Genomic DNA, 27250 nt, shown 5'->3' on the forward strand with positions numbered 1-27250 from the left:
TTCCATTAGTTTCCCTGAAAGCAGTAACGGAAGTCAAGTGTATCACAAAGCAATTTCCTTCCTAAAGTTGTAAATTGCTGTGAGGAGGAAACTTGTGAAAAATTGATAGTGATGTACAAATAACAAAACAAAATGTTTGAACTGGAGCCCAGGAGATGAGCATTCCTCTCTATTCACTTATTCTTTCTTGTGGCCAAGCATGTCTGATCCTTTTAGAAGGGCCGTTTGCCGATAAGTCTAATCCCTGATATTTATTAGGTCTATTTGCATGTGGCTAAATCAGCTAAATTAATTATATTTGCTTGCTCTTATTCTGTGGAATAAGAAAGCAGTAAAAGTGGTATTTTTCCAAGTTAACATTCTGAGACAGTATGAGAAAGAATTAGGATTCAGAATAGAGAACCCAGAAATAAGACTACACACCTACGAGCATCTGATTTTCAACAAACCTGACAAAAGCAATGGGGTAAGGATTCCCTATTTAATAAATGGTGCTGGGAGAACTGGCTAGCCATGTACAGAAAACTGAAACTGGACCCCTTCCTGACACTGTATACAAAAACCAACTCAAGCTAGATCAAAGACTTAAATTTAAAACCCAAAACTATAAAAACACTGGAAGAAAATCTAGGCAATACCATTCAGGACATAGGCATGGCAAAGATTTCATGACGAAGATGCTGAAAGTAATTGCAACAAAAGTAAAAATTGACAAATGGGATCTAATTAAACTAAAAAGCTTCTGCATAGCAAAAGAAACTATCAACAGAGTAAACAGACAACATATAGAATGGGAGAAAATTTCTGCAATCTATGCATCTGACAAAGGTCTAATATCCAATATCTATAAGGAACTTAAATAAATTTACAAGAAAAAAACATTAAAAAGTGGACAAAGGACATGAACAGACATTTCTCAAAAGAAGACATACATATGGCCAAGATATATATGAAAAAAGCTCAACATTACTGATCATTAGAGAAATAAAACCAGTATGAGATACCATGTCACACCAGTCAGAATGGCAATTATTAAAAAGTCAAAAAATTCCAGATGCTGGCAAGGTTGCAGAGAAAAAGGAATGCCTTCACCCTGTTGGTGGAAGTATATATTATTTCAATCATTGTGGAAGACAGTGTGGTGATTTCTCAAAGACCTAGAGACAGAAATACCATTTGACCCAGAAATCCCATTACTGGATATATATGCAAAGAAATATAAATCATTCTATTATAAAGACACTTGTACATGTATGTTCATTGCAGCACTATTCACAATAGCAAAGACATGTAATCAAACTAAATGCCTATCAGTGACAGACTGGATAAAGAAAATGTGGTACATATACACCATGGAATATTATGCAGCCATAAAAAGGAATAAGATCATGTTCTTTGCAGGGACATGGATGGATCTGGAGGCCATTATCCTCAGCAAACTAATGCAGGAACAGCAAACCAAACACTGCATGTTCTCACTTAAAAGTGGGAGCTAAATGATGCGAACACATGGACACATGAGGGGGAACAACACATTGGGAACTGTCAGAGGGTGGGGTGTGGGAGGAAGGAGAGGATCAGGAAGAATAGCTAATGGATGCTGGGCTTAATACCTGGGTGATGGGATGACCTGTGCAGCATACCATCATAACACGTTTTTCTGTGTAACAAACCTGCACATCCTGCACATGCACTTAAAATAAAAGTTGGAAATAAAAAATAAAATAAACGCAAAAAACAAAAAAAGTAGGGTTTATGATAACATTTAAACCTTTTACTACCTTCATTGTAATAAAATATAGGAGACAAACTATTCTCCTTTGTTTTCTTTTTTTTTAACCACGTAATGTATTTTTATTTATATTATATGTACAAAAAATCTGAATTCAGCATTTTGTTATAGAGTTGGGACAGGTTTTTGTGAAATTTCAATTTTTTTTATTATACTTTAAGTTTTAGGTTATCCTTTGTTTTCAAATGGGGAGAAACAAAGTAACCTTCCACATATGTCTCTTAAAGTCAGAGTTGGAATAGGAAGTCTCATCGAACTTCAAAACAGCTTGATTCACTAGGGCATGTTGCCTTCCTCTGAGCATAAAATAAAAATAGCCCAACTTAATCAAACAATGTTTGCCAAGTTCCAGTCTTTAGGGAACTTTTATTTTTATAGCCAAGAGTAGCACACACTTTATACTAGGCAATTTTAATGGCAGTATTGGGACAATCTATACTATTGCTTCACAAATGGAGTACAAAAGCCTGTGGGTATATTTACCTATTAAAAGTGGTGTTAGAGAAGGAGAGCAGATCACACTAGAAAATAAATGCCTGGTCACTGCACCCATTTGGGAACAATCTCTTGTTTGGTTCTGAAACTGAAATATCATTTGCAATGCTTTCCCTTCCCTGCTAGTCCTTTTAACATTAGTAAATTATAACTGCTACGAGGCAAGGACTACATCTTGTCTCTGCTTTTCAGAGATAAATGTTTGCTGAATGAGTGAAGAGAGGAATGTGTAAAATTATAAGCAATCTTTAAGACAAAAAATATTTTATATCTCTCTGAGTAGCAAGTAAGAAGTATATAGCCAAATTGAATCCAACAGTAATGTAATAATAGTGTTTTTTGAGTAATGTAATAATAGTTTTTTGAATAGGTGCTTCATATATACTAGTTGATGTAATCATCAAAATAAGTCTATGGACTAAGTATTATTGTTAGTGCTATCTCACAGATGAAAAACTGTGGTACAGTGTGATCAAGTCACTTACTTATTGTCTCACAGCTAGTAAAGGGAGGAAGAAGGATTGGAATCCAGACCTAGTGCTGCTGCTATTTACTTACAGTTTGGTACACGAATAGCCATGGCAAATGCCCATCAGAGCATGAGGGTCTCAGCTGAAGTGCTTTACATAGATTACTAAGTAGGTGTACACTTTACCTGGACTATCCACATCGTGTCATGAAGACCCCAGTCTTTTTTCCCCCAAGAGGGACCTCTGGAAAAATGAAATCCATCAGTTTGATTTCATTCAAGACATGGAAAAATATTTACTGAAAAGTCAACAAGTAAGCAGCCTGTAGATAAATTATAGAATTTCAGAGAAAACTTTGTGAAAGTGAGCATTCCAATGTCACTTCCAGCTTCTGGAGAAAATTTAGTTCCCATTTTCTTGGGTAGTTGAGGGACAGGGCAGCACTGTGGGAGACTCGGACTTGGGTTCTTTATAAAATGAGACCCTTCCCATTTTTTTCTTTTTTTCTGAATTACGGTTGGCCCTGGCCTACAGGAGAGTCCTCAGATCTCTGTATAATATCATCCTGACATTGGAATCATTTTTACCTCTCAACAGCAAGTTGGAGAGCCTTTCCATAAGGATTCCTTTTTACATTGGATCAGTGAGACACATAAATTGTGTCCACTTCTCCCCATCACCTACTTCTATTTGAAACAAACACTGGGCAGGAAGAGCCCAATAACCTAGGTTCACAGTGAAAAAGAAAGGTCATTTCCATTTCCTTTCTCCCATCACTGCTGAAGTGGTGTTCCCTGCACTGAAGTTTGCTTGTTCTGGAGCCTGGCTTCGTGCTGCTAGGGGTGAGCTCTGACGGAAGAAAGGACATTTAAGAACACAGAATCCTGGTTTTCTTTAAGCAAGATACTTAGAAAAGAAAGAGATAAATCTGTAGTTTGATTTAACTTGGCTTTTGTTCCATGAAGGTTTGTTTTCTTTTTGCACCTTTTTATTGTCAATGCATGTGAGAACCTATTCTGAAAGCTATCAGGCAAACTTACTTGGCTCTAGAAACTCTGATCCAGGAGAAAAATCCCAAGAAAATGTCATTTTGTGACATGACACAGTATGATGAGGGCGCTAGAATCAGGGGGTGCAGAGGTGCCTTGGGACGTCTAGGGAGGGAGGATGACACAAGAGCAAAGATGAGCCAGTAGGTCTTAGAGACTGGCGGTGCGGTGTCTTAATTCTGCTTTAGTGTACAGTCCTTTGGGGAGGTCACAATCTGGATGAAAATCTGGACACTGTCCATTTCTACCATCTTGTGTTTAAGTAAGAAGGGAAATAAAATGGGCCCTCAAGCTCCACCATGACTACTTCCCACAGAGTGCCACACACCCCATTATTAGTACAATTCCAGAAATATGTGTGATGCTTTCCGTTGCATCTAACTTGACAAGTGTGATTCGCAAATCTCTAAAGAATTCTATTCTGCTAAATATTCAGGAGGGTGTCTGACAGAGTGAAAGAAGGAAAATTAAGCAGAGAAAAAAAGGGCCAGGCAAGAGAGATAAAACATACAGTTATTGGAATTTATAAAATAGGAGATAATGTTATTCATACCAAATATTTTGTCATATTGGGAAAAAAATCTACCATATCAATTAACATTTTGTCATTTTTTCATCAAACTTAATATTTCAGGAAAAAGGATAATCAATTTATGACAGCATGATTCCTTTATAAGTCCTTTAGTTTTATTTTATTTAGAACATTTTTGGGAAAAGTAATTTGGAGAAAGTATTTCTGTTTCCTAGTGAGAGGAAAACTCCACCTCTTTTTTCATGGTGTGATGATTCTAGTCCAAACGCAATGAATTTCTGGAAATGGCAAGTGAGACACTTGTTGCCATGGTGATTGTTAATAGTTCTGACTCAGATATAGTGTTGCCATAGCAACTGCATTGAAGCCCTTGGGTGGTGGTGCGGTCTTTTTTTTTTTTTTTTAATCAGCAGAAAGAGGCTAGGAAGAACCATTTTAGTAGCTTCTTGCTGCACTGCGGTGACGAAGCTTTCAAGGCTATTTCATCCAGATGAAAGATCATCCTGTTCCTGCACTGATGAAACAGATATGTTACACTGTGCAGGATAAATATAGTCCCATATATCATAGTAGCAAGCACATTATCTTCCTGTTAATGAATACTAATTTTCTGACTGTAATGGTTTCTAATAACACAGGTAGTCTCAAGTGGATATCTTGAAGAATCCTTAATGTCACTGCCAATACAAAAAAATTAAAGGTCAAAGACTGAATAGGCCCAAATCGTGGAGAGGTAGACAGTTTTAGCTTTAATGCATCCCTATAAGGACAAGGCAGATGGCTGACAAAGCATTTTGAAGGTCCTTTTGGAATGGTTGGGGTTTGGTCGTCTAGACTGAATGCTTGTATACCACTTTACATATATACCCAGTTCTTTTTTTTTTTGAGACGGAGTCTCGCTCCGTCACCCAGGCTGGAGTGCAGTGGCGCGATCTCTGCTCACTGCAAGCTCCGCCTCTTGGGTTCACGCCATTCTCCTGCCTCAGCCTCCCGAGTAGCTGGGACTACAGGCGCCCGCCACCATGCCCGGCTAATTTTTTTGTATTTTTAGTAGAGATGGGGTTTCACCATGTCAGCCAGGATGGTCTCAATCTCCTGACCTCTTGATCCGCCCGCCTCGGCCTCCCAAAATGCTAGGATTACAGGTGTGAGCCACCATGCCTGGCCCCAGTTCTTAAAGTAATGATTGGCATGCAGGAAATCCCCAATGAATCAATTTATCAGGTAATGGATAGTAGTGTTTATTTGTCCCCAAGACCATTCATATAACTTGGCATTATTTTAAGGCCTTTACTACATTCTTTTGCACTTAAAGACAAGTGTGTTAAGCAGATCTGTGTTCCTGAAAAATGGATAAAGTGATGCAATTTTCTTATGTCAGGGACTATTCCCGCTTTCCAGTGTGAACTATCCAGGATCTGACATTCTCAGAACCCTTAAACTTTCATTCAGGTGTGTGAAACCGCTGGAATTGAATTTAAATGCAATCCCTTTGTGTAGCCCTTTCTGTAGTTAGCAGATTAGAACAAGTCTCTGAGAATGTCCTCGCTGCTGAAACAGTAGTTCAAAGTGATGGGATAGCAACACTGGCTAAACTCTAAGATTGGCTTCTCTCATATTTAGTTCACTCTCAACTGCCCCTTATTTTTGTTTTCTACCTTAGGCTCTTGGTCTAAGATGTTTTCCCCTCCACTATAAAGCTTTCTGGAGGGCTATAACAATACCTGTTCTTTGCCTATTTCATAGTGCCTAGCATGGTGGTTTTATATAGTAGGAATACAGTAAAACCAAGTTAAATAAAATAAATGTAATTTAAATGTTTCCTCCTACTGTAATTTACCTTTAGATTGGATTCCTTCTTCCTGCCTCTGAAGCTAGCACCTAGTTAATATGAGAAAAGCATAGTGCTAACGGGGAAGATTGGCATTAATGGGAGCACTGTCTTTGGTGTAGAGAGGACCTTTGAGTAATATATGAAGCTTTGAAATTCTCTGTTATCACACCACATAAACGCAGCTGCTTGTTCTGCTCATCTAAGGGATTTGACCAGGTTCTATGTATACAGCAAATATTTGTGGAATGAGGGATTTTTTTTTCTGGAATCCATAAGCTTTATGCCCAAATGATGATTCCAGCGAATAGGCTTAGCTTTCTCTCTTCTTTGTGTTTCCTGCACAGCTAGAAACTGTGCCAGAATGTTGGCTATATGCTAATGAACAATCTATCTCTCATTAGGCCAGTACTAAGACAGTTATTTCCTTAAGTAAAAACATTTTTTTTTTTTGCAACCAGCTTACCAGGATGGCTTTTCATAATGTCTTCTTTTCTTATGTTATTAAGCTGTGCTTTAAATGTTTGAAAATGCCTGGAACCTCTCACTTCCCATCTTGATATTTTATGGCTTCTTCTCCCTTTCTAATCAGTTTCTAAAATTTTCAGGGACTTGGCATTAAGCTGCTACTTCCTTTCTTTTCTTTTCTTTTCCCTAGGTAAAAACTTTTCAACACATATGAAAAATTGACTTTAAATATATTTATTTAATGAACTTCCCTTTAAATGGTCTTCTAAAACAGCACCTTGTTAGTAGTTTCTAATAAAGTTCTGTTATGTCTCCCTACAAAAATACTTATGAAGGTGAGAAAAAGATGAAAATTCACAGTGACACTGAAATTGATGACTGGCAATCAATTTATTGCTGGAATCTGAGGGACTTTCCATTAACTACCACGTCTTTGGAACTAGATTGAAAGACATCTCTAATGACTTACCTCTGTTATCCTCAACTACAAGTATTTAGGAAGATCCTTTTCTTTTTTTCTTTTCTTTCCTTTTTTTTTTTTTTTTTTTTTTTTTTGGTTGTTGTTGTTGTTTTAAGATGGAGTCTCGCTCTGTCGCCCAGGCTGGAGTGCAGTGGCGCGATCTCTGCTCACTGCAAGCTCCGCCTCCCGGGTTCACGCCATTCTCCTGCCTTGCCTTCCGAGTAGCTGGGACTACAGGCGCCCACCACCCCGCCCGGCTAATTTTTTTCTATTTTTAGTAGAAACAGGGTTTCACCGTGTTAGCCAGGATGGTCTCAATCTCCTGACCTCGTGATCCACCCGCCTCGGCCTCCCAAAGTGCTGGGATTACAGGCGCGAGCCACCGCACCCGGCCAGGAAGATTTTCCTTTTGTTTACTTTCAACTCTCATGGTCTGTCCCTTGATTCACAAAAGCTAGCTCTGTTTTAGATAAAAAATTGGGCGACCCCAACATCTATCTGTTGCTTTTTCATGGTAGCCCTCATTATGTCTTCTCCTCTTTTCTCTTTCCTTTTTCCCAAACGATACCAGTTTCTTTTTGAAAAATCTTTTTTTAAATTGTCGTTTAAAACACATAACATAAATTTACCATCTCAAACATTTTTAAGTGTACATTTTAGTAGTGTTAAGTATATTCACATTGTTGTGAAGACTTCTGTCTTATTTTCTAATTTTTAAAGTTCTGGGGTACATGTGCAGGATGTGCAGGTTTGTTAAAGAGGTAAACGTGTGCCATGGTAGTTTCCTGCGCCTATCAACCCATCACCTAGGTATTAAGCCCAGCATGCATGAGCTATTTTTGCTAATGCTCTCCCTCCCCCACCCCACCCCGCAACAGGCCCCAGTGTGTGTTGTTTCTCTCCCTGTGTCCATGTGTTCTCGTTGTTCAGCTCCCACTTATTATACCTGGTTAAAAACTTGTAACACAAGACAAGAAGGTGGAAGTAATGAGGACGTGGGAAGGGGAATTTTAAGTGTAGTCTCTACAAGTGAAATATGGTTGAGAAAAGAGGCAATATGAGTAGAGTGCTGGCTATAGTGTATATGAACTCTGTACAGAGTGTCAGAAAGCCGGGAATGGGCCATTTTAGCACAGTAGAAGTTCATAGAAATCCAAGTAAAACAGTTGCAGACATCAACCCAAATCAGTTGTATATCTGAGAAGAGGATTTAGCCAGTGCTTAAGTACAGGGAGTGGGAGGCAACATGGTGACTCTGGAGGAATATTCAGCACAAAGGAAATAACAGTATTTTGAAGTCTTAAAAGAAAAGGCAGGCATAACTTTGAAAATAATGTAGTAACATTCAGAAGAAAATTTTAGAAAATTGACTTTTTTTGTTTTTTTTTTGAGACGGAGTCTCGCTCTGTTGCCCAGGCTGGAGTGCAATGGCATGATCTCAGTTCACTGCAACCTCTACCTCCTGGGTTCAAGCGATTCTCCTGCCTCAGCCTCCTGAGTTGCTGGGATAACAGGCGCATGCCACCATACCTGGATAATTTTTGTATTTTCAGTAGAGACGATGTTTCATCATGTTGGTCAGGCTGGTCTCGAACTCCTGACCTTGGCATCTGCCCACCTTGGCCTCCCAAAGTGCTGGGATTACAGGTGTGAGCCACCGTGCCTGGCTGAAAATTGACTTTTCTTAGAAAATGCAAGACTACCTTTAGGAAAGAGCATAAATCTGAAAGCACTGTAGGATAAGGTGCAAAGGCAGATGGATGAAATAACGCTTAACATGTCTAACACTGTGCCCAGCCCTATGGATTTGAATAAATCACCCTTAACTAAGAAGCCGTTGAATGTTAACACATACAAATGCATAGAAATCAAGACAGTATGCGATTACCTGTTAAGGACCTATAAAAATGACACAGATTGTTTGTGCTCTGGGCAGTCGGAAAAAGGTGAGATCATTGTTATCTGGAAGTATCAGAGAGAGCTACAGAGTTTGGCTCAATAGGAGAGAATTGGGGATTTAGAAAGGGACAGGGGCACGAGCAAAAGCTTTTACTTGTTTTGAGCAAATGGCATCCTCCTCAAACTATCCTCAGATAATCTTATTCTTACAGTCTTATTCTCATAAATGTTAACATTTCAAAATCTGACAGCACTTTCTGCTCACTATCATCTTACCTGGACTGCTTCTGATCCTTTTAGACTAGGTTCAGTTCACCTATCTCCTGTTCACAGACTCCTCTCAGGCAGGATTGTAAAACATTTAATGTCTCAATCATACATTTGTTTTTCTAACTGAAGTCCAATCAGGCATTTTTCTGGCAATCTCCTATCATAATAACTTTGTATGGTAGTCAGGGTTGATGATAATCATTCCATTTCGTAGGCAAGAATGCTAAAATGTTAAAAAATTTTCACAGACTTTCCTTCCATAAAGCAAGAAAATTTAAGAGTCTGGACTTATATCCAGAGTTTTTGATTCCCAGTCTCAGGCTCTTTTGGCAACATTATTAACTGAGCAGTAAGAATAAGGGAAGATAAAGGAGGTAGAAATGGGCAAGTAAATATGTTTAATTATTTTTTTAAAGATGGGAGTAGGACTATGAATGTTTAAAGACACCAAGAAGAAACTTGTCCCACTGCCTTCAAAAGACATATCTACCCTAATTATTTATTCAGCTATGGATAAAGGATGTTAACATTAGAGTGTCTTTTTTTTTTTTTTTTTTTAAGGAAAAAAGAATGTCATGTGTTGGAATTGTGACACAGATTTGGCAACCACAGTTATGGCAATGGACAGTCAAGAAAGTTACATCATATTCACTTACAAGGCAGAATAGCATGCTCCTTATGGCTGCCTTCCACAGTGCTGCTAACCATGGTTGATGTAAGGCAGTTGTAGCCACATCTTATTGATAGTAGAGAACTGCTATGGGAAAGCAAGATTCTGGGATGACCAGAGGGATGGTGTGAAGTTTTCACATAACAATATAGTAGTTCAGTGTAGTCAATCTGGCTAACAATCTGATGTGACATTTCTCAATTCATTTTATTCACATGTATAAAAGGGTTCTTGTACTTTCTTGATACATACACTTTTGATGGTTGAATACATTTTAAATTGCTTCAATCTGAAGTCTTCCTTTCTTATTTTTAATATTTTCTAGCTTTAGCAATCATTGTATGCTCTTTGTATGTCATGGACTTTTATACACATTTGATTTTTTAAAAAATCTACAATCTCAATAATTCCATTGTCACTTCTCCCTGTTTGAAAGGTGTGTGAGGAGGACTCATACATGGGTGTGTAAAGGACATTGGTTCTGTGAGAGCAAACATGGTAACTCTTCATTCATTACCCATGAAAACTTAGCTAAACTTGATCACATTTTCAGAGTGAACAGTTAAAAAAAATAACATGCTTTTTAATTTTGTTTTCTTGTACCCAGAGAATTACGATTCAAACTTTAGGAACTCACATTATTGACAGCATTTTAGACTTAAAGAGAACCAGGATGCTGGATAAGCCTGACTTTTAGGGCTTATCTCATATTCCACCTTCAATGACTTCCCACTGTCAGAAATAATAATTCTGAACCCTAGAAGCAGTTGGTAACCCTCTCATTATTTTAATGTGCTTTGGATATACATAATAAAATATGTGATTTTCTTCCTTTCTTTTCCATTGAATTAACACTAATTGGCCATCGCTGTCTAGCTGCTGGTTCCATGTTGGCCCTGTAACCCCTAATTCTCTTCAATATTTAGGCTCTTAGCAGAGAGAGCCATCTTACCTGATAAACAGACATGGGCCCATCCCCTTGAGGACAACTGCAACTGCCTCAGAATTATATTTGTTTCCTAAGGCTGCTGTAACAAAGTACCACAAACTGGGAGGTATAAACAGCAGAAATTTATTGTCTCATAGTTCTGAAGGCTATAGATATTCAAGATCAGAGAGTCAGCAGGGTTGGTTCTTTCTAAGGGCTGTGAGGCAGCCTTTAATTTTTAATTTTTGTAGGTACATAGTAGTTGTATATATTTATGGGGTACATAAGGTATTCTGATACAGGCATGCAATACATAATAATCACATCAGGGTAAATGGGGTATTCATCCTCTCAAGCATTTATCTTTTGTGTTATAAATAATCCAGTTATACTCTTGTAATTATTTTTAAATGGACAATTAAATTATTTTTGACTACAGTCATCCTGTTGTGCTAGCAAATACTAGGTCTTATTCACTCTTTCTATTTTTTTTGTACCCATTAACCATCCCCACTGCCTCCCCACCCCCACTACCCTTCCCAGCCTCTGGTAACCGTCTTTCTACCTGTTATCTCCATGAGTTCAATTATTTTAACTTTTAGCTCCCACAAATAAATGAGAACATGCAATGTTTGTCTTTCTATGCCTGGTTTATTTCACTTAACATAGTGACCTGCAGTTTCATCCATGTTGTTGCAAATGACAGGATCTCATTCTTTTTGATGGCTAAATAGTACTCCATTGTGCATATGTACCACATTTTCTTTAGACATTCATCTGTTGATAGACACTTAGATTGCTTCTAAATCTTGGCTATTGTGAATAGCCCTTCAATAAATGTGGGAGTGCAGATATCTCTTTGATATACTGATTTTCTTTCTTTTGGGTGCATACCTAGGAGTGAGATTGCTGGGTCTTATAGTAGTTCTATTTTTAGTTTTCTGTAGAACCTCCAAACTATTCTCAATAGTGGGTGTATTAATTTATATTCTTACCAACAATATGCAAGGGTTCACTTTTCTCCACATCCTCGCCAGAATTTGTTATTGCCTGACTTTTGGATAAAAACCATTTTAACTTGAGTGAGATGATACCTCACTGAAGTTTTAATTTGCATTTCTCTGATGAACATGGATATGGAGCACCTCTTCATGTACCTGTTGGCCATTTGTTTGTCTTCTTTTGACAAATATCTATTCAAATCTTTTGCCCCCTTTAAATCAGATTATTAGTTGTTTTTCCTATAGAGTTGTTTGAGGTCCTTATATATTCTGGCTGTTAATCCCTTGTCAGATGGGTAGTTTGCAAATATTTTCTCCCATTCTGTGGGTTGTCTCTTCATCTTGATTGTTTCCTTTGCTGTGCAGAAGCTTTTAACTTGATGTGATCTCATTTGTCCACTTTTGCATTGGTTGCCTGTGATCGTAGGGTATTACTCAAGAAATCTTTGCCCACTCCAATGTCCTAGAGAGTTTCCCCAGTGTTTACTTTTAGTAGTTTAGTAGTCTGAGGTCTTAGATTTAAGTCTCTATAACATTCTGATTTGATTTTTGTATATAGCAAGAGATAAGTGTCCAGTTTCATTCTTTTGGTAAAGGCTTTTATTTAATTAATAAATGAGAAAACTAGTAAGATGTGACAACTAGTTCCCAAAATGATTTAAACACCACACATGTGGGTAATAAGAAGTAAGTTTACAAATACATGCAAAACTGGTCAATATCATTAGGCAAAATTTCACCAGAAATAAAAATCATTTGCTTTTATATGGACAAGAGTCATTTGCATTACTTACAGAGTTGTAAAACACCTTAAAGACAATAAAAGGTGCAGGCTTCTCTGAATGAAATAAATGGAAAGAAGTGCTTTACAGAATGGCAGGTAATCTATTTTTGTCCATTTCAATATCCTTTTCAGTTTTTCTGACATAAGTATTGGAGTCCTTTGTCTCAAACAGAAGGTTCTATGGAATCTCAATTTATAGCCCATAGGAAAAGCAGAAATGAGGCAGTGGCCACAGTAGTGGCAAGAGGATGAACAACAAATTTGATGCTTTGAAAGATGACAACAATAGGGACCATGATCAGAATGAAGAAAGCAGCACACAGAAAGATACTGAGAAAGAAAAAACACAATGGGACAAGAATAAGAGCAGTAACAAGAGGAAGGCTGTTGTCCCTGGACAGGCAGAACATCCCCTGCAGTACAACTACACTTTCTGGTACTCCAGGAGAACCCCTGGCTGTCCCACCAGCTCACAGAGTTATGAACAGAATATCAAACAGATTGGCACCTTTGCCTCTGTGGAGCAGTTCTGGAGGTTTTATAGCCACATGGTATGTCCAAAGGATCTGACAGGCCACAGTGACTTCGATCTCTTCAAAAAGGAATTAAACCCACGTGGGAGGATAATGCAAATAAAAATGGTGACAAGAGGATTATTTGGCTGCGGAAGGGCTTGATCCCCCATTGCTGGGAGAATCTCATTTTGGCCATGTTGGGGGAAAAGTTCATGGTTGGGGAGGAGATCTGCGGGGCTGTGGTCTCTCTTCACTGTCAAGAGGACATTATTTCAATATGGAAAAGACTGCCAGTGACCAAGCAACCACAACGTGAATCCGGGATACACTTTGGCGAGTGCTTAACCTATCTCCCAACACCATTATGAAATACAAAACTCACACCGACAGCATCAAAACGCCATGCAGCCTGGGCTCCCAAAGGCTCCTTTATCACAACCTCTGGAAGCTGCGGTTGAATGTGCCATGACCCTCTCCATCTCTGGATGGCACTATCCTTGAAGCTGGTGTCATTAGAGTCTCTTGTTCTGTTGGCATGCTACCTGGAAGATCCTTCTATCCTGGACAAGATAATTAAAAGAGCATTTTATGTTTTAAGAACAGGCTGACACACAGCAGCTACAGCAACAGCTGAGATTGCTCAATAAATGGTGCTAAATTTAAAAAAAAAAAGAGAGAGAAGAAATGCAGAGTCACTTTGGTTGAAATGAATATAGAGGCTTCTGACTAAGCTTTCTTGGACTCCAGAGTTTTGGGGATCTGTATAAATCACATTTAGGAAACCACTAGATGATTTCTACAACTACTGATTGGCCTTACTGATTAAACTTGGTGCCTCAACTTTCCTTTAGTTGTTCCCACACCAAAACATTGTCCACATACTTCTACCCACTCCCTACTCCCTGCCGCCCACATGGATGCTCTGCTTTATCAAGAAACCAAGACATCCCTTTCAGAAGACTTTTTCATCCTTACAAATTTTAAATTCCCACAGTATTTGACTGTAGAACTTTCTGGCTCTAAATTCCATAGAGTAACTGAAGTTACTTGAAAATATACTTCCTATTTGACGAAACCTGCAACTAAGGGGCCTTAGAGTAATCTTGAAAAAAAATTACAAATATGTCAGCTAGGTTTTTGTATGATACTGTCTTTATCTTTAATGTGTTCTGTTTATTTTCTTAATTTTGAAAACCAAGGCCATATTTTTAAATGCCTCTGGGCACATGTACCAAAATATCTCTGTAAATTCTGCACTCATGTTTCCCTGTTTTTTTTTTAAATGTCTGTTTCTTGTGAAAGACTGTAAAGACTGTGAAGAACTTCCTTCACAAACAGGGTGCTGTTTCCTCACTACCCATTCTGGCCTAAAATCTCCCCACGCGGTCCTGCTGTGTACTTTGCAGTACTCTGGCTTCAGTCCTAGTCCTATATAGGAAATGTGTGAAATCCTTGCCTCAGTGGCAATGTGAGTTCATTTCTTAGAAGCTAAGCCCTGTGCCAGTAATTCCCATTTATGATCCAGTGTCTTATTGTCCCATCTCCTTAGAGTGGGATTCAGATTCTTAAAGTATTTCCTGATTCTTACTACTCGTTCTTGCCACTGGACCCTCCACTGTCTTGAACTATATCAACTGTCCAGCTGATCTCCTAAACTTGATCCTTTCACTGCCTGAACCCAGGATGCTTTCACAATTGCTTTTTCTTACCTTATCTAAGAACATCTCTATTTTTTCTACTGCAGTCTCATTTTGATGAGTCTTTCCTGTTCTACCCTATCCTTTTCCTGCCCCAAACCTAATTTGACCTCCTTTCCACACAGGGTTTTAAGAGATCAAGATACTGATGCAAATTTCAACATTAGCTTGCAAAATCTCAAAGGTTGCTTTTCTTATCCTGAAACTACCATCCTCCTTTCCCTGTTCCAAAGTCCTTCACAGTGATATGGGGTATTTTAATAAAAAAACAATATTTTCTTAAGCAGCGTTAAATGAAATCCCACTTTCAGTACTACTGGTTCTTCTGTTTGCAAAGTTCTCTGTTCTGGTTTCCTTTCCTAAACCCTTCTTTTGACTACTGCAAAAGTATAGACCAAAGAGGCAACCTAATAAAACAGCTAAGACAAGACTACTAGCTATTTTGCTAAATGTTTTCAAAATCTGATTTATTCTGCACAATATCCCTCTGAAAGAGATACTATTATTATCCACATTTTATAGGTGAGGAAACTCTGAGTAAGTTGCCAAGGTCACCCAGCTAATACTTTTGAAACCAGGACTCAAATTTGAACCTTTCTGAATCCAAACCTCACTAAGCTCTATATCATCTCTGACATCAATCTACTACCAAATAGATGGTGACCTTGACTTACTTGCATTTCGAAAACACTTATATTCATTAGTGGTAGAAATATTTATAGACAAATCACTAACCAGAAGGAAATCTGAGAAAAAGAGAAGCATCAGAAAATAGTGTCAAGGGCACCAGTAAGTAGATAAGAGGCTAAGGTTTTAGTTTCAGTTCTTGGGCCAAAAGCTCTCAGGGCTTCTGTTATTTTATTTGTAAAATTAAACCGTTGACTAGATAGGTTCTTAGGATTTGTCTAAAAAATACAAGTATTTGCTTCCTGAGGGGACTAAAAAATTCAGACAGTGTGATCAGTCTCTGCAATTCAATGAGAGCTATAACAGCACTGTACATGAGTTAGGCTGGTAAGTAGAGGTTAATAATTCAAGTCCGTCCAGCTCACTTGTTTGTCCTGTCCTCTCGCTGTGTCAGGGCACCTGCTAAGGGAGTCAACTGAGAACCAGGCAAATGTGGGCAGCAGTGTTACTTCCTAGGACTAATATCACCAAAGTGGCAGATTAAATCATCCACTGAAGAGTCAAATGCATTCCAATCTCTCAGCATGGAAGAGTTGATTCAACCCAAACACACTGGGTTGGGCTCCTGTGGCAAAAACAGGAGGTTAAGAGAAGTATCCATAGAAGCTGCTATATTTAAATGAAAGCATAAAAGTGCAAGATGGAAATCTGGAAAACATGTTGTAAAGATTCCTTGGAACACAGCTTGAAGGAAGAGCCCTGGCTGGATATTGTTGAGCAACAAGAGCAGCAGACAGACCATGATATGCAGTAATCAAGAATGAGGATGTCAAGACATCTGTTATTTTGTCTGCTTGGCTCTCCTTCCTTTTAGAATTTGCTTCTCTACTGCACCAAGTGATTCTGATGTGGCCGTCCCTCCTGCCACCGGCGTGGGCAAAAGACTCAAGATGGCCAATCAGAGTATCTCTTTCTCCAGGGCCCAGATACTGATTGTGTAGAGGGAGGTATGAGATCTAAGCAGGGTTTATCAGTACCCTTTGGGGGAAATTGCTATTGTTGCATGAAGAAAGAGAAGATCTTTTTCTGAGTTTATGAGCTGTAAAGATCATTGCAAGGAGGAAGAGAGTGATGGACACCATTACTTGGAAAGAATAAGCCAACATGAAAGAAAAAAGGGCAAGAGTAGAACACGTGACTAAGAACATGTTTACGCACTTGGACTCAGATGTGTCTGAAACCAGAAAACACCCAAACTTTTCAAACAGATGAGCCAATATATACCTCTCCCACTTGTGGGATGGGGTTTTTTTTTTTTTTTTTGAGATCTATTTACGCGCAGTAAAATTTACTCCATTAAGGTGACTAGTCCTGTGAATTTTGATCAGTGCATAAAGTTTACATAACTACTACCTCAATCAAGACATGGGATACTTCTATCACCCCAGAAAGTTCCCTCATGCCCCTCTGTTATTTATCCCCTTCTCCTGCTCTATCCACTAGCAAACACTAGTCTGTTTTTCTGTTCCTATAATTTTGCCTTTTACTGAATGTCATGTAAATGGAAACACAAAGTATATACCCTTTTGAGTATATCACTTCTTTCACTCAGCATAATGCATTTGAGATCTATCCATGTTGTTACTAGTATCAGTATTTTGTTCCTTTTTATTGCTAAGTCATATTTCATTGTGTGGCTATACCACAGTGTGTTTATGCATTCACCAGTTCATGGGCATTTGGATTGTTTCCAGATTTTGGTAATTATGAAAAAAACCACGATAAATAATTGCATACAGATTTTTGTGTGGTCATATTTCCATTTCCCTTGGGTAAATATCTAAGAGTAGGATTGCTGGGTTATACAGTAAATATACTTTTAATGTTATAAGAAACTTCCAAACTGTATCCCAAAGTGGCTGTACCATTTTGCATTTCTGCCAGCAAAAATTCCCATTGCTCATCTTTCTCACCAGTATTTGGTGGTTTCATGGTTTTTTTTTAAAAAAAAAATGAATAATTCAATAGGTGTGCAGTGATATCTTATTTTGGTTTCAATGAAAAATGATGTTACACGTCTTTTCATATGCTTATTTGCCATCCACATATCTTTACTGATTTGTCTGATCAAATCTTTTGCTCCTTTTTTATTGTGTTTTTTTTCCCATTATTACATTGTGAGAATACTTTACATATTCTGGACACAAGTCTTTTATAAATTTTATGTTTTGCAAATATTTGCTCTCAGTCTATGACTTGTCTTTTCATTCTCTTAGCAGTGTCTTTCAAAGAGCAGAAGTTTTTAATTTTGAAGTCCTATTTATCTTATTTTATAGGTTTTGGTTTTTGTGTCCTATCTAAAAAATCTTTGCTAAATTCAAGGACATAGAATTAAATTTTTTTTCTTTATAGTTTTAGATTTCACATGTAGAATTATGATCAATTTGGAGTTAATTCTTGTACACAGTGCTTCCCCCTTTTAAAGATCATTTAAATTGAATTTCTGTTCCTGGTAACCAGTGAGTTTTGACTTATATAGATGGAGTCCTTCACATATGTTGAATGAGAAACATGTTAAGAAAGGACTGTCTAGTGTAGATGTATTTCTAAAGGGTATGTCAATTCCTCCCCAAGTTAATTTAATTTCAGTGGAAACCTCATTGTGATTTATTTGCTTGACCTTAACAAAGTGAATTTGTAACTGGAATAATATATGGGAAAGAATAACATGAATGTTTTAAAAACTAATAGGAATAAAGAGACGGGTCCTATAAGATATTAAAATATAAAGTAACCTACAATAATCAAATCAGTGTGGTCCTGATGCAGGGATCAACAAGAATAGCCTAGATGCAGGTAAGCATATATGTTTTATGTATGTGTTTAAAAAAAAGAATTATGCAATAAATTTTGTTGGTAAAATTAGTTTAAAAGAAAATGAAATTATATCCTTACCTAACATCAGAATTCCAAGTGAATTAGATTGAAGTCTGAAAAATGAAAAAAAAAGAAAACTTTTAGGGGCAGATAGTCTGAAATGGGGATACAGAGCTGGCACCTTCTTGATCTTTTCTCAAATCACTTTGCTTTTTTGGGGTGATTTAACTGGATTACATTATTGCTCATATAGTCTGCATCTTAATGTATTGCACCTAGGTCATGTAGAAATATAGATTATATTGGCCTTTGTTGAAAGCAGAAGTGCTTTGCTTTGATGCACAAATTTATTTATGTTTTCTTATTTTTTACTCCTCAGAAGCATTTGTATTCAGGCAAGATTTGTGAGAATATTTTCTCCACCAAAGTAAACACAGCTTATAATATATTCCAGAGGGAGAATTTTCTAATTAACTCCAAGTGTGTGAGGTCTGGAGGCAACATAGAGGGCCTAGATTGGCTGCAGTGTTTCCTGTGAGGTGAAGCCACATTTTTCTTCTCTTCATAGATGCTCCAGCCTGGGGGATTAATGTTTACCTTGATTTAATGTCTCATCAGAAGCATGACATCCACAGCACTCTGGCTGCAGCAGGATTAAATGAAGCATGGCCATTTCTTCAAGAGAGACTTAAACTTCAAGCCTTTAGCCCTAGAGGGAATGGGCAGGAGATGAAGAGAGAGTAAAAATCTTTTGAACTACCAATGATAGAGTGAGAATGAAAAATTTAACCCCCTTTACCACAGGCACAATTCAGGGGCAGAGATGAGGTTTGTACTCAAGAAATCTGGGGGTTAGGCCCAAGTAAGAGGCATGTTTGGGTTTACAGCGAATCTGCTCTAGGAGACAAGGGGCTTAGCTGCCCCTGGCACACCACTACCCCACTCCACACTATTCAGGTGACCTCAAGACAAAGACACAAGCTTTGTCTTTAAGGGAGAAATAAGGTGGATTATGTTCAGTTTTGGGAAATTGAATCCAAAGCCTTGTCCAGACAGATTTTGCCAGTGCAGCATCTTCTTTCTCCCAGAAGCAAGCAAATGCATATAAGAAGTGTTAAACTAGGGTAGGGTGAGGGCCAGCCCACCTAGAACTCTGCGCCTGGCAGAGGACCACAGAAGGGCTTTGGGATCTCAGCATCATGGGTTATTCTTTCCACCCCAATCCTAAATTTTCTAGGTTTTCTCGCCAAACCATTAAGGGTCTGCTGCTGATGGAATAATTTACAAATTTCTTATAACCCTTTGTGTTTTTAGCTAGTACTATCTCTGTGGGATAATGAGTTCTTTAAATCCACTCAATACTGTGTAAAATCATACTTCTTATTTGTCTTAAAATTAACCCCTTTCAAGTTTCAGGAGGTGGAGGTAAATTCTTACATGTCAGAGTATTGAGACCCTCATGTTCATTCTCTTTGAATGTTATGACTTCATGGGCTTCTATCCAGCCTTTTATGTGGTCACCACTCTGCTCTTCTTCCTCCATGGAGCTGATTATTTTAATTATTTCTTTTTTTTTTCCTTTAATTTCTGGCATACTCTCTTTCTGTCTCTCTCTTTCTTATTTAGTTGTGTCAAAGAAAATTATACATGGTAGGAATTTAGACTGTGACCCTTCAAACAGTTGTGTTTTATTCCCTTCTATTTCAGTCAATGCTTAGCTCCATAAGAGACAGTGAACCTGCATAAAAAACATGAGCTTAAGAGTCATCAAGATTTAGGATTAAATCATCCATTTACTACCTATATGACCTTGTGTAACTAAGCTTCAGGTTTTTTTTAACCTGGGATAATATATTCATCTTGATGAGTCATTGTGAACATTACATTATTTGAAAAACATTGGGTATGTAGTTTAATATTATTATAATAATAAGATGAACTAATCTAGTTTTTAAAACAAATCAATGAAAGTGTCAAGACAGGGTCTGATTTGTTATCATGTCTATCGTTTACTTTTATAAGAAGTTAAAAAGTCCAGGGAGGCCAGGTAAGTGGTGAGAACAGACTTTGCTTGACCAGCAGGAACATGGTAGAGTCACTGACTAATAATAACAGACATAGCTCATTACTTCCCCATAACTGACAGTAGCAGTCTGCAGGAAACATAATGATGGGAATCTTCATCAGAATGAACCTAGAAGGTTGCCTAGCACAGCTTATTTACATGGGCTAATGCTTGCTATCGTAATCTACAACCCTAAGGAAACTGTCCCTAGCACAACCATTCCTATTAATTTATTAAGAAGGCTTGACCAACCTAGTGGAGAGCTCTTGAGCAAGAATTGCACATAAGCATGTCACCGTCTGGATTGAAATTGCTGGGACTCTATCCCCATCTCACTTAGTCACTAAATGTGGCACGATCTTGGGAGAGGCAATTATTAGCACCTGAGATATGAAACCTAAAGGAGCTAACAGTTGAGGCTGTGTGTTAACTGCATTCTCCATAGCTGGGCAGCAAGTCATTCCTTGAAGGAGGTCTAGGTAGCACATCTTCTTGTCCACCACAATAAGATATTATCTACAAAATATAGTCTAGTGATTTCTATGTCTTTATTCCTACTTCTATAAAAGCTCTGGCCAAGTTTCAACATGCATTAATTATGCTATGTAATAAAACACTCCAACATTTAGTGTCTTATAGTGGTAATAATTTAGTATTTCTCGTGATTTTCTGAGTTGGCTGCAATTAACTGAGTAATTCTTCTATTAGTCTTGCCAGAGGTCATTCATGTGGTTGTAGTCCTGCTCCCTCTTAGTCATGGATAGAGAGTCTAAGATGGCCTTATTCACGTGTCTTGGGCCTTAATACTGGCTGTTGACCTGGTCTCTCTTTCTCTCTCCATGTTACCTCTCATTCAGTAGTTTAGCTGCTTTTTTACATGGAAGCAGTAGTGTTCCAAGAGGTGATGAATCTGGAAGCTGTGGCCCAGACTCCAGAATTGGCTACATTCTGTCAGTCAAAGAAAATTATTAGACTACTAAGATCCAGGGGGTGGGGGAAAATAAACTACCACTTATTGGTAAGAACTGTAAAAGATTGTGGTTCAATTTTTTCAGTCTACCACCATCTGTTCTCCGGTTTTCAAATGCAAAATATGTCCTCTCACCCAGCTGCAGAGTTACTCCCATTACAGCACAACTATCAAGTTTAAAGTCCACGGTCTCAATGTAGCTTAGAATAGAACTTGATTGTTTCCTTTGCCATAGATATGGTTGTACCAAAGACATCTGCTATCTAAGAATTGCCATTCTTAAGATACAAACTCTTCTGATGTCCTCAGTGACAAAAGTTACTGCCTAATTTCTGTATAGAGTATGGCTGATTTTTCTGGGTGACTTTTATATTCAAAGATACCTATCAAGGAAACATTTTTAGATCTGCTGTAAAGACTATAGACACAACTCACATCTTACGTTATTAAACACCAGGGCTTACGTTATAGAAGAATCCCCGGCCTGCTAATGTCAAATAAAATTGTGAATTTGATCAATTCGTGTGGCAATTAGGTCTTTCAGATAGTTTATTCCATGGATAAATCTTATTTAAGCCAAAAATTAAAAAATAATTGTTTGCTAAGTTTATGTTGAATGCTAGCTATTAAAAAGCTAGCTAGCTGTTCAAGAAAAGTTAAGAAGAGGGGTTAATTTTTTAACCAAATAAACCAAAGCATGCTGGATGATTCAAAACTTACTGTATTGTCTGCATCAATGGTGGGAAAGTATGTTGATGGGAGAGACATTTAAAATTTCTGGTTCCATTGACTTTTGGGGAGTTATGAACACATGAAGAATCTCATGATAGCCATGAATGCTTTTCCCAGAAAAACTCTCATAAATTCAGGATTTGGAGATTCATGGATCTCTTAAAGTCTTTTATAAGAATGCTATAGTTCTTCTTTTTTTTTTTTTCTTTTTTCTGAGATGGAGTCTTGCTCTGTTGCCCAGGCTGGAGTGCAATGGTGCCATCTTGGCTCACTGCAACCTCCGCCTCCCAGGTTCAAGTGATTCTTCTGCCTCAGCCTTCTAAGTAGCTAGGTCAATAGGGGTGCACCACAACACCTGGCTAATTTTTGTATTTTTAGTGGAGACTGGGTTTCACCATGTTGTCCAGGCTGGTCTTGAACTCCTGACCTTGGGTGATCTGCCCGCCTCAGTCTCCTAAAGTGTTGGGATTACAGTTGTGAGTCACTATGCCCAGCCAGCTATAGTTCTTAAAATTTAGAATTCCTATGAATCAGCTGAGGTGCTCATCAACAAAGGTAGAGTGTCAGGCTTCAGGCTTTAGTTCTTGTAATTGGAATAGGCCTTGGTAAGGACAAGAAAAATGTATGTTTAACAAAAATGCTAGATGATTTTGATGCAGATTAGTTTTAGTTGCAATTTGAGAAACCTAGGAGCTCATAAAACCCCCAATTAAAATATTTGATCTTTCTGGATATATATTGAAGAGACTAAAAACAGCACATGAATTATCTTTTTCATTTCCTTTGATCTCAGTCTGCTTTACTTGAGTCTCAAGGATTCAGCTATTACATCTGGCTGAGCTAATGACGACACTGAAGTAGACTTCAATTGGATGAAGTTGTCTTTGTGTACATATATAAATATAATATGGACTACTTGGTTACTTATTTGCAATTTTAAAATCTTGATTTCTTGATACCTCAAACTGCTATTGAAGATACAACTATTTACTTTCTCCAAATGATCTTCTAATGGCTGTTAATTTATATGTATTCATTTTCACATAGTTGGAATCAATGTGTTGGTTTGCTTCTTTCTTGTAACATTTCCCCATATGCTGGGCTGTAGTTATTTCCATGTATCAACACTATCCACATACTTTTTATTTTTTATTTTATGCAGTCACAATATTCTGTGCTGGTGTGTCAAAATATATTTAGTTTTTATTGGTAGTCTTTGGGGATGTAGTTTCTATTTAACATCGGCTGTATGCAGTGGTAACTTTTTAAAAATTTTGTCACTCAGGCTGGAGTGCAGTGATGTGATCACAACTCACTGCGACTTCCAACTACTGGGCTCAAGTGATACTCTTACCTTAGCCTCCCAAGCAGCCAGGACTACATGTGCATGCCATCACACCTGGCTAATTTTTATTTTCTGTAGGAACAGGGTCTCACTATGTTGATCAGGCTTGTCTCAACCCCAGGCCTCAAGCAGTCCCCTCATTTCAGCCTCCCATAGCATTGGTATCATTGGTATTAAAGGAATGAGTCACCATGCCAGGCCCTCCCCTCTTTTAAAAAAAAATAATTATTGTGAGCAGGAATTATCAAATGAAAATAACGTGACACCAATCTTGAAAGATACTTAGGCCTCACACTGATGCATAATTAGCCCACAGAAAATGGTCAATAAATTGAACCCAAAATGTTGTCAATGAGTTAACACAATTTTAGGCATTACTGTACATTGTGATTTTAGATTTTTGATAGGAATATGGCAACTAGAAATAGATTAAAAAGAAGAGTTGGTGAGTGGCTCCTCCCAGAAAAAATATATCAACTGTATACAAATTTATGAACTTGAGGTTCTAAGCATGGCAGAAGGCAGCTGGATGATATAGAAAGAGAGTTAGGTTGAAATGATATTGTGTGATATCTTCTTGAACAGACAAAATATGCTTCTCTATGGCAGATTATAAAGATAGATATTTGTGTTGCAGGAAACTTCAGCTTTTTTGAAATCTGTTGGAAGTCTAATTTGGCTAAAAAGAGGGGATCTGATAAACTTTTGACAAGGAGACTATTTTATTATGAAAGTAAGACAATCAACTTAGGCAAATACCATCCTGGACTTGATTTTAACTAAGAAGGAAAAACTGATTATTAAGGAAACAGTAAATGCCTAATATAAAGAAAGGGAATGCTGGTTTGTTTATTCATGTGCCATAGACTTTGACAGCCAATTGCTAAAAAGTTTCCTTGAGACTCTAGAAGGGAAATAGATGATGAAGGGTGGAAAGTTCTATAAGTATAATTCTGACTGTACAAACATTTTGAATAGTTCAATGAGGAGGGCAAAAGAAAGGCATCTAAGGAAAATAATGTGGTTGCATAGGTATTTCATTCTAAGTCCAGTTTCATAAAAGACTTTTACAAAAGATATAAAGAGAGACATATAATGAAAGAAAAGTATAAAAATATGACAGGAATGTGAGAAAAACACCAAGAAGATTAAAGCACAAGTGAGGCAAATGAGGTGAGCTATAGAGAGAGAGAAAAAAGGATGACAAAAATGATTATTTTAACTATGTAGAATAAGAAGAAATTGTAGGTTTATGGCTTCTAAGAATGGTGCAGGAAAACATAAGACTTACAGATGATATTTCAGTCCTTTAAGGGAGATGATGGTAATGCCAGAAAATATGAACTAAACAACTTAATTTTAATTCTTATCAGCATTTGGGATTGGATTTTTTAAATAGATGGCTTGTGAACCTTTGGAAAAGAATGCGATGATCACTAGCAATCAATATACATTCACGAAGAACTAGTGAAGCCATATTGATTTCATATCACTTTAAAATAGTGATTGACTGGTGGTAATTCAGGAAAGAGTAATTGCTTTAGCACTTCTTGATTTCAGTGAAGGGTTTGATAATTTTTTGATGTTATTTAGAGTAAAATGGTAAAACACTTCATAGATTAGTAAGTGAATTAATAACTTGTAGTCTAACAGTTGCTCTTCAATATTTAAGGAGGGAAGTCTTCATTTTACTAGGAAATGGCTCTGTCTTTGACATTATCCAGTTCAAAATTTATACTAGTGACTTGAATGAAGGAATATATTGTGTACTATGTAGCACACGTGGGTTATATATAAAACGAAATCCGACTTAGACAATTTTGTGTAGGATGTTGCTTACTCAGATTTGACTCCTGGGTGCCACAGATGAATCTGAGTCAGGTAGAGACACACTAAACTATAAAGATAACCTGAAGGATTTGTGGACTATTCCTAACACTCAATCTGTGAAAAGAACTGCTGAGAGTTTACCCCCATGTTAGGCTGAATAATGGCCCCTCAAAGATATCTACATCTGAATCCTTGGAACCTGTGAGTTTGTTACCTTACGTGGAAAAAGCACTTTGCAGATGTGATTATGTTAAGCACCTTGAGATGGGGAAATTATCCTGCATTATCTGGGTGTACCCAGTGTAATCCCAAGCATTCTTAAAAGAGGGACCCAGGAGAGTCATAATCAGACAGGAAGATGTGGAGAGTGAAACAGAGGATGGGGGAATGTTGGCAGCCTCCAGAAGCTGCAATTGAAAAGGAAGGGGAGTCCTTCCCACAGCTTCTAGAAGGAACAAAGCCATGGACTTTCAATCTCCAGAGCTGTTCGATAACAAAGTTATGTTGTTTCAAGCAACCCAGTTTGTGGTAATTTATGACAGCATCAAATGGAAATGAACATACCCATATACAAAAAACTAAAGGACATATGATAAGAGCTGATATAAATTTCCACTTTCTCCTCAGAGGGGAACAGGTGATAACCATTAACTAGTGGGCCTAAAAGAACTGTCCTCTATCTTAAACCCACCTCTACATATCTTACGTTGCTCTTGTTCCATTTTGTTCTACCATGGCATCGCTGATTCTTGCTTCAGTGCCCTTATTACTGGCACTATGCTAAATTTTACTTGGTGGAAATACAGCTTTTCAGTGTTGGCATTTCATCAGATGGTTTTTGCCAAAGGCTTTGTTTCCTCCAAATGCTAGAACTACCTATAGGCTTTTGTAGCTGTCTCCCTAGTACAAATATGTTCTGCATTAAAAAAAAATTGTGTGAAGAGCCCTGTGCTTTGGCACCATCGTTCTTGGTGCACTATGTCAATAGGAGGAAAATTTTAAATCCCCTTGGGAAAATAAGGCACTCAGTTGAAAAAGAAACCTAATCAGAGTGATTTCAGGGGAAGTCTGGATGGGGAAAATTATACCAGTAAAATGTGAGGTGTCGAGCCTATGGATGATAGAGGAGAGGTAATGGAAGTAACACTAAGAACCAATTCTTTTCATGATGAATCACCCAAACAACCAAGGCCATTTTTAATACTTCAAATGAAGGGATAACAGTCATCTCCACAGAGAAGAAAAGGGGGGTATCCTGTCATAGAACCACCTCCATCATTGAATACTTTATGGGGTTAGTAATTTATTCAAAAATTCATTGTCAAGTTTAACTACCTTGGTCCAGCCCTTTGAGTCTGAATCAAAAGATGACACCTTCACAAAAGCCAGAAGTCATAATAAAGGCATGTTTTACATTCAGACAGCAATCCAGTGGGTAATCACCACCAATGTTCCCATAAAAAAGGAGACAATGCCCTCTTTGTGAGCAAGGGAATAAAACTGTCAGATTTCTACCAACACCACAGTCTCGAGAATTCTCAATACAACATAAACTGCTCATGAAAGGGCGATAGAACCACACACCATCATAAAAAAAATTTAATTTGGAAGACCACCATATAACTTAAAACCCAGACATAATGCAAAATAAGCTTTGGTTATATAGAAATTTAGTCACTGTACAGACCATTTTACAACAATATCTGGCTTTTTGCAGCATGAAAGGTTATGTCTAATTTAGGTTGAAGAATCATCCAATGGTTTTTTCAAAGTATTCAAAAATAAGTTTGGGGCAAAGATACAAAAATAGTATTAATATTTTACCCAAATAAATATTCAGCTCAATTAATAGCACCAAGGATACAAGCCCAGTCAGCAGCTTTCCAAGTAATAGGGTGAAGTGGCTAAATTGGAAATAAAAAATACCTGATCAGTCAATAGTG

At 37.7% G+C, this 27250-nt stretch overlaps 1 long non-coding RNA gene and 1 pseudogene across 1 annotated transcript in view; one reads left to right on the top strand and one right to left on the bottom strand.

The window, feature by feature from the left end:
* Window positions 1-12395: 12395 nt before the first annotated feature.
* LOC100974382 (eukaryotic translation initiation factor 4E type 2-like) lies at window positions 12396-14212 on the top strand (annotated as a pseudogene).
* A 2135-nt stretch (window positions 14213-16347) lies between these two features.
* The window catches only part of LOC129397429 (uncharacterized), a 28385-nt gene continuing 17482 nt past the window's right edge, over window positions 16348-27250 (bottom strand). Inside the window, exon 3 of the long non-coding RNA XR_008624824.2 lies at window positions 16348-19074. This is a non-coding gene — a long non-coding RNA (uncharacterized LOC129397429). The remainder of the gene's footprint in view (window positions 19075-27250) is intronic.

Source organism: Pan paniscus, chromosome 2 (assembly GCF_029289425.2).
Source record: "Pan paniscus chromosome 2, NHGRI_mPanPan1-v2.0_pri, whole genome shotgun sequence".
NCBI classification, from domain to species: Eukaryota; Metazoa; Chordata; class Mammalia; order Primates; family Hominidae; genus Pan; species Pan paniscus.